The sequence below is a fragment of the Otolemur garnettii genome, unplaced genomic scaffold (genome assembly GCF_000181295.1).
Source record: "Otolemur garnettii isolate 467f Iridium unplaced genomic scaffold, OtoGar3 scaffold00023, whole genome shotgun sequence".
NCBI classification, from domain to species: Eukaryota; Metazoa; Chordata; class Mammalia; order Primates; family Galagidae; genus Otolemur; species Otolemur garnettii.
This window is the reverse complement of record NW_003852418.1, coordinates 10,715,536-10,727,104: the sequence shown is the minus strand read 5'-3', so window position 1 is coordinate 10,727,104 and position 11,569 is coordinate 10,715,536. Positions and strand designations below refer to the sequence as shown.

Sequence of the window (11,569 nt, the reverse complement as noted above, 5' to 3'; positions counted from 1 at the left end):
TACTTGACTCCACAAAGGTAATAATAGCAAAATCACCTTTGAAGAGAGATTGTCGGATTGTGCCCATGACCCAGCTTTGGATTTAGGGAAATCTCTCTGTGCTGGCTCCTTTGTACCAGAATGGCCTATGGGATCCACACTGCTTACAAGTTAAAAAGAGAAAACATCGGGGTGGCGCCTGTGGCTCAGTGAGTAGGGCGCTGGCCCATATACTGACGGTGGCAGGTTTAAACTCGGCCCCGGCCAAACTGCAACAAAAACATAGCTGGGCGTTGTGGTGGGCACCTGTAGTCCCAGCTACTTGGGAGGCTGAGGCAAGAGAATCGCCTAGGTCCAGGAGTTGGAGGTTGCTGTGAGCTGTGCGACGCCCTGGCATATTACTGAGGGTGATGTGGTGAGGCTCTGTCTCTACAAAAAAAAAAAAGAGAGAGAGAGAAAGAGAGAGAAAAGATCACTTTTAGCACAGGGTTGGAGAATATCTGAATGTTATTTGTCTTGGATGAGCGCTAAAAGGATGGTGAAATCCTTTGTTTTTGGTGTCCTGAAGTTTATTTTATTTTTACTTATTATTATTATTATTTTGAGACAGAGCCTCAAGCTATTCCCCTGGGTAGAGTGCCATGGTATCACAGCTCACAGCAACCTCCAACTCCTGGGCTCAAGCGATTCTCCTGCCTCTGCCTCCTAAGTAGCTGAGACTACAGGCGCCTGCCACAATGCCTGGCTATTTTTTGGTTGCAGCCATCATTGTTGTTTGGCGGCCCAGGCTGGATTCGAACCCACCAGCTCAGGTGTACGTGGCTGGCGCTTTAGCTGCTTGAACCACAGGTGCCGAGCCTTTATTTTTATTTTGTTATTTCATTTCATTTCATTTAAGACAGAGTCTCTGTCACCCTGGGTAGAGTGCCATGGCATTGTTGTTCACAGCAACCTCAAACTCTTGTGCTCAAGAGATCCTCTTGCCTCAGCCTCCCAAATAACTGGAACAAGAGGTGCTCACAAGGACAACTGGCTAGCTTTTTTCTATTTTTAGAAGAGACTTGTCTCACTCTTGCTCAGGCTGGTCTCAAACTCCTGTAAAAGTAGCATTTTGAATTGATGAAGAAAAGATAAATTTTATTCAGTAAATGGTTTGGGACAACAATAACAAGAATATAGCTTCTGGAGAGAAAAAAAGTTAAATATATATAAAGAAACATTCCAAATGGATCAAAGATTTAAATGGAAAAAGGAAACCATAAAAGTACCAGGAGAATCCCTGGAAATATTTTATCATCCCTCTCAAGTGGAAAAGACCCTTGAATTAAAAACCCGTAAAGGAAAAGTTCAATTTCATTTAACTTCAAGAAAATAAAAAATATAATCTGAGGCAGTAAAAAGACAAATGGCAGACTAGAAAAAGTTTGCATTTCTATCACAGGAAAGGCAAATTTCATAGCATTAAGAGCACCCATGACTAAAAAAATGATTAACAACCCAATGGAAAAATGGATAAAAGGGCCAGATACGGGGCGCACGCTTTAATCTCAGCACTTGGAACAACAGGTGCTCACAAGGAGGACTGCCTATCTTTTTTCTATTTTTAGAAGAGATGAATCTCGCTCTTGCTCAAGCTGATCTCAAACTCCTGAGCTCAAGCAATCCACCAGACTTGGCCGCTCAGTGCTGAAGTTACAGGCATAGGCCACAGGGCTGGGTTCGTTGTATTTTATAAGCACAACAAGGAGGCCTGGTCCAGAGAAAAGATACCTGGACATGCTCCAAAGCATTGTTTGGAGGGGCACCTTCAGCCACAATGTCTCATTAAGAGTTTATACAAAGTTAACTATATTTCCTTAGCAAAAAAGATTGAGAGATACTGAGATAGAGCAGGACAGAGAAGAAATTATTTTTTAAATAGTGGGTAAGATGTCCTGGAATGAGCAGGAGCTGTCTTGGAATGAGCTGTCCTGTGCACCTGAGGTTCCGTCACTCATTCTCAGTTTCCTGGCTCCTTCACAAGGCGTGCACCATTTTTTCCTGAGTGTTGTTCTAGCAGTGGTTCTCAACCTTCCTAATGCTGCGACCCTTTAATACCGTTCCTCATATTGTGGTGACCCCCAACCATAAAATTATTTTCTTTGCTACTTCATAATTACAATTCTGCTACTGTTATGAATCGTAATGCAAATATCTGATATGCAGGATGTGTTTTCATTGTTACAAAGGGGTCGCGACCCACAGGTTGAGAACCGATGCGAGGTTCAAGATTCTTCTCTCACCACCCTCTCCTCCAGCCAACCTTCCAGATAACATGGTAGAGCCGGGTGAACAAAATAGCAATCTGGCACGTCTTGCCTTTCATCTCACTGTAAGTTACTGGTTTTATTTATTGTATTTTAACCCCACTACAATGTAAGCTCCCCGGGGATAGTTCACCACTGTGTTCTCAGCACTTGGAGCAATGCCTTGCACACAAGCGTTTAACAAACACAGACTGTTTATTTACAGACGGAGAAAGAAACAATTGCGGGAAGCAAAGAAGGGAGAGACAGAGGCGGACAAGAAGAAAGACGGAAAGAAAGCAGGAAGAAGGAAGTGGGGAACGAAAGAAGGCAGGCGGGTTCTCCAAATTCCGCTTCGCGTCCACCCTGCAGCTGGCAACTCCCAGCCGAACTACAACTCCCAGCAGGTCCGGGGCCCAGGGTGGGCCGCGTCGGCCCAGGCGGGACCGGCCCCCGCCCGCCGGGCTCCCGGTGTGCCTTGCGCGCGCAGGCTTTGCCGCCGCAGAGCCCGCCGGGACTTGTGGTCCGGGCCGCGGGTAGGGGGGTGGGGCCGGGCATGGAGGCGGGCGGGGGCCGGGGGCGGGCGCCGGCCCCTCCCCCGTCACTTCCTGCCAGGCTGCGGGCGCCGGAGCGACTCTTCAGCGTTTGCGCCGGCGGCTGCCGCGTATCTCTCAGCTCCCCCTTCCTTTGAACCCCGGGCCCGGGGGCGCCCGCCTCTTCTGTGGCCACTCCGCCTCTTCTCTCCTTCTGTCCCTTCCTCCGCTTCCTTCTTCCTTCCTCCTTCCCTTCTTCGCCGCCGCCGCCCAGGACCGCCGGCCGGGGGACGAGCTCGGGGCAGCAGCCAGGTGAGGCGGCCGGGCCAGGCCGGGCCTGGCGGAACCCTCGCGGGCGCGGCGGCGGCAGAGAGGTGGGCGGCGGGTGGGGCCTAGGCCTCGGCGGGCCCGCGTGCCGGGCCACCTTCCCCCGGGCCGCTCCCGCCCGCGGGGCCTTCCCGGAGGAGGCGGGTCCTCTTGCGCCCTGCGCCTCAGGGCGCTCTGCGGCTTGGACCCCCGGCTACCCCTATTTCCTCCACCCCTTGCTAGGACCAGAAACAGGTGCCACGGCTGCCTTTCCTCCTGCATCGTGCGCTGTGTTGCCGAAGTTATTCCCAGGGCCGGGGGTTGGAGAGTCCTCGCTTTAAGTGCCTAAGATCCGGAGCATCCAAATTTCCCCAGCCTGGGTCTGTAGCATAGTGGTTACGGGCAGGTGTCCAACACGGGCGCAAATTCCGGCCTTGCCCCTTTAGGCAAGTCACTTAAAACTCTTTGTGTGTTGGTTGGCAAAAGGGGCTAATACCGTCCCTGCTTCTTAAGGTTGTTAAGGTTCGGTGAAATGGGGCGTGTAAAGCGCTTATCAGAATGCCAGACCCACAGAGTGTCCCAATAAACTGCCTGCATAATTTATTAGCGTGATATGAAGGTATAATTTAATGGGTAGAGTGGACAGAAGTTGACCTACCTACCCGCTTGGGTTTCCTTAAAGGCAGAAGAAATGTTCAGCGTGTCCATGGCCAGCGCCAGCGAATTGTTTTGGGTTAACATCTGAAAGGGGCGTACGCGTAATTGGGACACTGTGTAGTAGGCAGTTTGTAAAAGATGTTATTTCTTTCCATCTCCTCCGCTTAGCCAACTGCAGGGTATTCACCAGCTCCTGCAGTATGAGCAACCTGTCCGTTTTTTTTGCCATCATCCAGTTTCTTGTTGTCATTCCATTTCTGGTAAAGTTGCTGGCAGAAGCTTCCCTGGAGTTGAGCAAACCTTTCTGGAGCACTTGCTGTGTGTCAGGTTCAGGAAGGAGGGTGTATGAAGATGGAAACATTTGTCCTTTCTTACTCTGCATCTCTAACTTATTTCATTTCACTGAAGTTTTTCTTTATTCCCTCTGTCTCTAAAGACAGACTTTCTTTTTAAGCCCTTGCCCCACCTCTGTGTTGCAGTATTGCGTGTGTGGAACTTTTCTCGTTTCCGCGAAGATGTGTGCTTCAGTCTGTTCTGTGATTGTTCTCTGGCTGGGGGATGTTTTTTAAGGTCACAGTTCTCTTCAGCTTGTAGCTTTAATCGTTTAGGGTGAAAAGAGAATTAAACTAGGTTTTCGGTTAATTTTAGGCTTTCAGGAACCAGTGCTTACCAAATGTAAATTACATTGCTACTTGTTGGAGTAAAAACCCAAAAATACAGTTGGAGTGCAGAGGAACAGTTTTGATCATCCTGGTGACAGGTGGGGTTTTATTCAAGCATTATTGAGTTTCTTTTAATTTTATACATAGTTGGATAGGAGTATTCTTTATTAAGTAAATGCAATTAATGGATGTTCACGTTTATTAGAGTAAGGAATGTGCTTACTGAATGATCTACATAGGATTGTTTCAGGCAGTGAACTGAAAAGGGTTTGATTTACACCTATCTCTCAATAACACACAAGGCAAAGTGGCCTCCTTGTTTTTGACATTTTCCCAGAGTTTTATGGCAGAATCTTATGTCACTTCTAATTTAAAATCTTCATTTGAATGGCTTTTTTTGGGAATGGGTTTTTAAAAAGACCTAAACAAACAACTATGTAAGCACTAAAAAGAATATTTTCTCAGCCATAATACAAATTGCAAAAGTGCTCAGGAATGGCATTTTAATATTGCAGTAAAAAATCTCAAGGTTTTCTTTCTTTAACTTTGTATTCTGGAAAATATACAAAAATCGAATAGTATAGAGAAATCCATTTATTGGTCACTGAACTTCGACAATTATTAACTTCATAGCCAAGGTCAGTCTTGTTTAAGGTTTACCCCCTCCCCAAACTTGGACTATTTTGAAATAAATCCTAAGCATCATTATCACAATGTTAGCGATTTTTACTTTTACCAAATTGTTGTTAATTTGTCACAAAATTTACTTTGAGTAGAATCATAGTTCTCACTTTGTTGGGCTTTTCATCCCTGTTTATATGTGAAAACTGTATAGTAGAAAAAAAATAAGCCTAATTAGCTTTTGATTTAGTGCTTCCCCCTCCTCAAAGACAAATCAAAATACAAGCTGGGGTGTGTGTAGTCCAGCCACTCGGGAAGCTGAGGCGGGAAGGTGGCTTGAGCTCAGGAGGTTAGACCAGCCTGTAAATATTTTCACTCTAAAAAAGAATTAAAAATTTTTTCAGCCTTGCTTCTTTATATGCAAAAGCAGCAATTCTTGAGCTATTAATGACTATAATTGAAAAGCAATCAGAAATACAGATTTTCCTAATCCTATTTTAGTGGAGACCTACCTATTAAGCTACTTTAAATAGGGAACAGCTTTATGTTAAAGTTAAACGGCAGTTTAACAATTTCTAATGAAAACTTTCAAAGTTTCTTTACAGTAAGAAATATAAGGTAATATACTACCTTAGGTTAAGAATTAAGGAAAAGAAATTTGATTTTAAATCTTCTGTTTGTAGAATTGTTTTCTAGAGATCCTCCATCTGCTTTGTTTATAAATAACAAATTTAAGTATGAATGAAACCTTAATTGTGATAGTAGGAACTCACAGCATAGGTATTCATGTTTTTCTTTCTTGTCTAAAAAGAAACCTCTACCAGCATGGAAGTTGAGGGGAGTATTATGAATGTTTGTCATTGTTACCTAATTTTCAAATTTCTGGTCATGAAGTTTCTAGCTTTTAGACTTGTAACATTGTTATTTCAATTCTGTAGGTTTACTTTTGAGTTTGATCAGGTAGAGTGGCAACGTTATGTATTTTGTTTTAGTTATTATAACCTGGAAGAAGTGGAGAAGGATGTATCTCTTAAAATTAATTATGAAAACCCCAATTTGTGTCTAGGAAAGGACACAAAATATATTTTAAAAATGCCTACTGCTTTCCCTTAAGCTTAAAGTTAAACTTTTCAGCATTTGGAATTGTTACCTAAATATAGTTTCTTCAGAATAAGTTGCTTTCTTTTAAGATTCAGCCAGAAAGGCCATTTATATACAGATTACAGCAGATCCTTGAATAACGAGTCGCTAGAACGTTGATGAGAGAAAAATTGCTTCCTTGCCAGGGCTGCTGTCTGTGTGAAGTTTGCACATTCTCCCCACGAGTGCGTGGGTTTTCTCCTGGTACTCTGGCTTCCTCCTACATCCCAAAGATGTGCATGTTGGGTTCATTGGTGTGTGTAAGTAATCCCCGACTTTGTGAGTGTAGTGTGTGTGTGTGAGTGGATCCTGTTATGAGATTGGAGTCCTGTCCAGGGTGAGTTCCTGCCTTGTGCCCTGAGTTGCTGGCATAGGCTCTGGCCACTCCTTACCCTGAACTGGAATAAGTGGAGAAACTATTATCTTACTTGTTTTTATTAATCTTTCTTAAACGTGTATGTATTTCAGTGTTTAATATTTGAAACATTTTGTTCTTTATTAAGAAGTTTGGTGATTGACAGGGAGCAGTGGCTCATGCCTGTAATCCTAGTATTCTGAGAGGCCTAGGCGGGTGGATAGCTTGAGCTCATGAGTTTGAGACCAGCCTGAGCGAAAAGAAAACCCTGTCTCTACTAAAAATAAAAAAACTGAGGCAAAAGGATCACTTGAGCCCGAGTTGTAGGTTGAAGGTTGCTGTGAGCTGTGATGCCACGACACTCTACCCAGGGTGACAGCTTGAGACTCTGTCTCAAAAAAAGAAGTTTGGTGATGTTTTTTCTGGCCAGAAATATGCTGTAGGAACTTAACTCTTGTTTATATCAATTAGCTTATGGTAAAATTGGTTTCATGTTTGTTTGTTTTTTTGAGACAGAGTCTCACTTTGTCCCCCTGGGTAGAGTGCCATGGCGTCCTAACTTAGGCTTGTTTTGAACTCCTAAGCTCAAGCAATCCACCCTCCTCATCTTCCCAGAGTGCTAGGATTACAGGCATGAGCCACTTCCCCTGGCTGGTTTCATGCTGTTTTAACCAAAGTTGGAAGTTTCCAAGAACCTATTGATGTTAAGTGAGGATTTATTGTATTTTAAGTTAAGAAGTGAACATTACTCATGGAAGTTTCCTTCTCAGTTTTTTTTTTAAATCCTTGATGTCTTTAATGTCACCAAAATGTCTTTCTTACTTTTTTTATTAAATGATAACTATGTACATTAATGCAATTCTGGGGTACAGTGTGGTGTTTTCATATACAATTTGAAATATTTTCATCAAACTGGTTAGCATAGCCTTCATGTCATTTTCTTACTGTGTTAAGATGTTCATATTCTACTCTTAGAAAGATTCACTTGTACACTTGTAAGATAAACCATAGAAGTGATCCCTCCAATCAGCCTCCCTCCACCCATTCCCCCCTCCCCTCCTTCTCAGTTCTTAAGTCAAACCATTAATATTCTGAGTGTTACCATGAAACATTGAGACTGATAACTGTGCTCCTTTACAAGGTAGGTAATTGAACATAGGAGACACAAAGTAAGTCTCAATTTGTAGGGCAACTTTCTTAGAGCCCTGTTAGTGAATGGATGGAGTACCGGTAAGGATTCACCAGTACAAAGATGAAACTTTCAGGGGCAGGGCGTGGTGGTTCATACCTGTAATCTCAGCACTCTGGGAGGCTGAGGCAAGTGGATTGCCAGAACTCAGAGGTTTGAGACCAGCCTGAACCAGAGCGAGACCCCCGCCTCTAAAACTAGCTGGGCATTGTGGTGGGAGCCTGTAGTCCCAGTTACTTGGGAGGCTGAGGCAAGAGAATCCATTGAGCCCAAAAGTTAAAGGTTGCTGTGCTCTATGACACCTGCCACTCTACTGAGGGTGACAAAGTGAGACTCTGTCTCCAAAAAAAAAAAAAGATGAAAAAGTTATCTTTTGTGGATTGCTCAAGTCAATTCCAGAGCGTGTTGCCCAGGCTGGCCTTGAACTCTTGGGCTGAAGTGATCTTCCTTCCTCAGCTTCCAAGTAGCTGGGATTACAGGCAGAGGTTTTGTTTTTATGAGCCTATAAACTGGATCATTTTATTTGATGTTATGCTTAGTGGCACAGAATTACTTAATTTGGGGAAAAGTAAATTCCTCCCCCTCAAATGAGAGCTTTGGCATTGCTTTCTTTTCTCTCAGAATGGGATTTTAGAGGCTTCAGAAATGTTTAAAGGATTTTCTGGCGGATTTGTTTCACACTTGAACTGCAATAGGTTCTTTTAAATTGACTTTCGGTGATGAAGACCTTTGTAATTGAAATGCTTTTGATGTAATTTACTACGAGTTTTTCTTTAAATAAAACTTTATCAGAATCAAGGCTATAGTATTTAATAAAAAATACAAATTCCGGCTCAGCACTTGTAGCTTAAGTGGCTGAAACACCAGCCATATACACTGGAACTGGTGGATTCGAATCCAGCCCGGGCCCGTCAAACAACAATGACGACTACAGCTTAAAAATAGCTGGGCGTTGTGTGTCCTTCTCAACATTTCTTTATGAAAATTATTAATTGTATAGTAAAGTTTAGGAAATTTTAATGTATACCTGTATAAAGGCCACCTACTTTGTACTATTAGCATTTTACTATACAGCATTAGAAGCTTGAATAATGTTGACCAAATCCTTTGTTCTCACCTAGTAAGGAGATAATAGGATTATAAATATATAGCTGCGTTGATCTTATCAAATGCCACTGGGGAGATGGCTTGAATAGCTATCTTGTTGACTGCTTAATGCTCTGAACTAAAAAATTTTACTGTAAAGAAAATTAATAGTTTAAAAAATAGTAAAATAGGAAATTACTATAAATAGCTATTTTTTTATGTATTTCCATTATCATGCTAGTAAACAAAGTTGATGGAAAAGTGATTTATGTCACCTGAGAAGTAGAGGTAGAAACAAATCTCTGCAGACCGCTGATTACTGTATTATTTTCTGGGACCACATATGTTCATTAATTTGTAAAAGGAGTATATTTGGGGGCTCCTTCAAAGTATATTTACCAAAAGCAAAAGTGGAAAAATTTATTCAAGAAAGTATTTGCTTTCGATTAAAAATTAGTCTTTTAAATATTAAATCTGTAATCCATCTGGCTTCTGTTTAATCTTGAATTTAATTTGGGAAGGAAGTGTGATGGCTGTGTGGCTTTATGACAGCAATGGAAACAAAACTGGCCATTTTATTATGATAGAAGTTTCTATCATGTCTCCCAGACTACAGAGGCTAAGAAAATCTATTTGAGTGCCTTGGGGTCTTTTTGGCCTAAATGAAAATGATTGCTGAGGGCTAAACCTACATTAGATTGCCTCTGAACTTGATGTAGCTTAAAGAACTGTTTGCCCAGTGAGTAGATTGATTTTAGTCAGTGTATTCTCTGATCCCATGTACTTTTTTATTTTTATGTTTTTTTTTCAGATTAATATAAGGGTACAAACGATTAGGTTCTGATCTTTGCATTTGTGCCATATACCCTTAATATTGTGTCCATTAGGTGGGAGCATACCAGTCTCCCCTCCCTCCATCCCATTTAAAATATTTTACAAGTGGTGTATTGCTATAAGTTTGTATTTGTAGATATTTATGTGAGCACAGGATTAGTGAATTTGTTGGATAATAATATTGGCTACTATTTAATGAATTCTTACTATCTTCCAGGTTAGAAAAACAGGGTAAATGGGAAGGGGGTGGGAGAAGGGAGGGAGGGTGATTTGTGGGGTCACCTCTGTGGTTAATCTTACAAGGGTACAAGTGAATCTTTCTAAAAGCAGAGTATGAATGTTTTAACTCAATAACTAAGAAAATGACATGAAGGTTATGTTAACCAGTTTGATGAGAGTATTTCAAAATGTATATGAAAACAGCACACTGTATTCCATGAGTGCATTAATGTACATAGTTATACTATAAGAAATTAAAAAAAAAAAGAAAAGAAAAACAGGGTAAGAGTTATTTGATGCTCTGAAGAATTATTTGATGCTCTAAAGGAGTCTGAATGGTCAAGCTGAATTTCTCTAATAATAAAAAGCTATAGGAAAAATAGCCGGGAGTGTGGCGGGCGCCCGTAAGTCCCAGCTACTTGGGAGGCTGAGGCAAGAGAATTGCTTAAGCCCAAGAGTTTGAGGTTGCTATGAGCTGTGACAGTACAGCACTCTACAGAGGGTGACAAAGTGAGACTCTGTCTCAAAAAATAAATAAATAAAATGCCATATGGACTGTGGTGGTCTCTTGGCAAAAAGAAAAGGAAATAAAACGATTTTTAAAAAGGTGCAGTTCATTAAACTCTTTATACCAGGGATTAAAATAGACCTGTTATGTGTGTTGTATTTCTGACATTGGCAAACTAACTTTGCAGAGTAGGGGGTCATACTGAAGCCCGTGGAGAGGCCAAATAACTGGCTCAGGGTCCTAAGCCAACTAAGTATCAGCCGTGAATGGAGCATAGGCTGTTCTGCTCCTAAGTCAGTGCTCTTTCCACCGAATCACACTTTTCTAATTACGCTTTTAGTTTAGGGTAATTGACTCTGCTTATCAGGCCCTTGCCCCTCACCCCCTGCAGCTAGGATAAATTTTGCTCATTAGAACTTTAGCTCAATTTGAAAGAAAGTCTGGTTAAGTAATACTTTGTCTTTTAAGAGGGCTTTTGAAACAGTTTAAGGATTTACAGTTTACTTTTCTTCCTTTTGTCAGATTAAGCTGAAACTTTTAAGCTGATTCACAGGTTTGTGTGTGAGAAGGGGTTTAGAGGTAAATGGGGAGGAGGATGTTGTATTAACCTTTGTGTTGGAGGAGGCTGTCTCTTAAATTATTGTTACACTCTTGTCATGAAGTTTGTTAAAAATGATTTATGAACTATAGTCAAAGTTGTTGCTAGGAAAATTAGTTTCATTTGAATTATAATGTCTACTTTATTGGAAATGAGTTAACTTCTTAATAAGTTTATAGGGTAGATGGTAATTATCCTCTTTGTTGCTTCCCAGCCATTTATTTCTAACATCCAGTTCCCAGCTAATAGTGTTGGGAGTGGGTTTTTTGTTTGTTTATTTGTTTTCTTTTTGACTGATGAGTCTCACTCAGTTGCCCAAACTAGATTGCCTTGGTGTCAGCTTAGCTCAAAGCAACCTCAAACTCCTGGGTTTAAGCCTCAGCCTCCTGAATAGATGGGACTGTAGGTGCCTGCCATGAAGCCCAGCTAATTTTTTCTGTATTTAGTAGAAATGGAGTCTCGCTGTAGCTCAGGCTGGTCTCAAAGGGGATCTTCCTGCCTCAGCCTCTCAGAGTACTAGGATTATAGTCATGAACTGCTATGCCTAAGTGTTGGGAGTATTTTTAATCATTTTTTTTTTTAGAGACAGAATCTCAC

The 11,569-nt window shown here is 41.8% G+C and overlaps 1 protein-coding gene across 3 annotated transcripts in view; it reads left to right on the top strand.

The window, feature by feature from the left end:
- Positions 1 to 2,870: 2,870 nt before the first annotated feature.
- STAU1 (staufen double-stranded RNA binding protein 1) overlaps positions 2,871 to 11,569 on the top strand; it is a 66,624-nt gene continuing 57,925 nt past the window's right edge. For all 3 annotated transcript variants that reach the window (XM_012803881.2, XM_012803879.2, XM_012803874.2), the window contains exon 1: positions 2,871 to 3,109. The gene's annotated coding sequence lies outside the window, so the exon portion shown is untranslated. The remainder of the gene's footprint in view (positions 3,110 to 11,569) is intronic.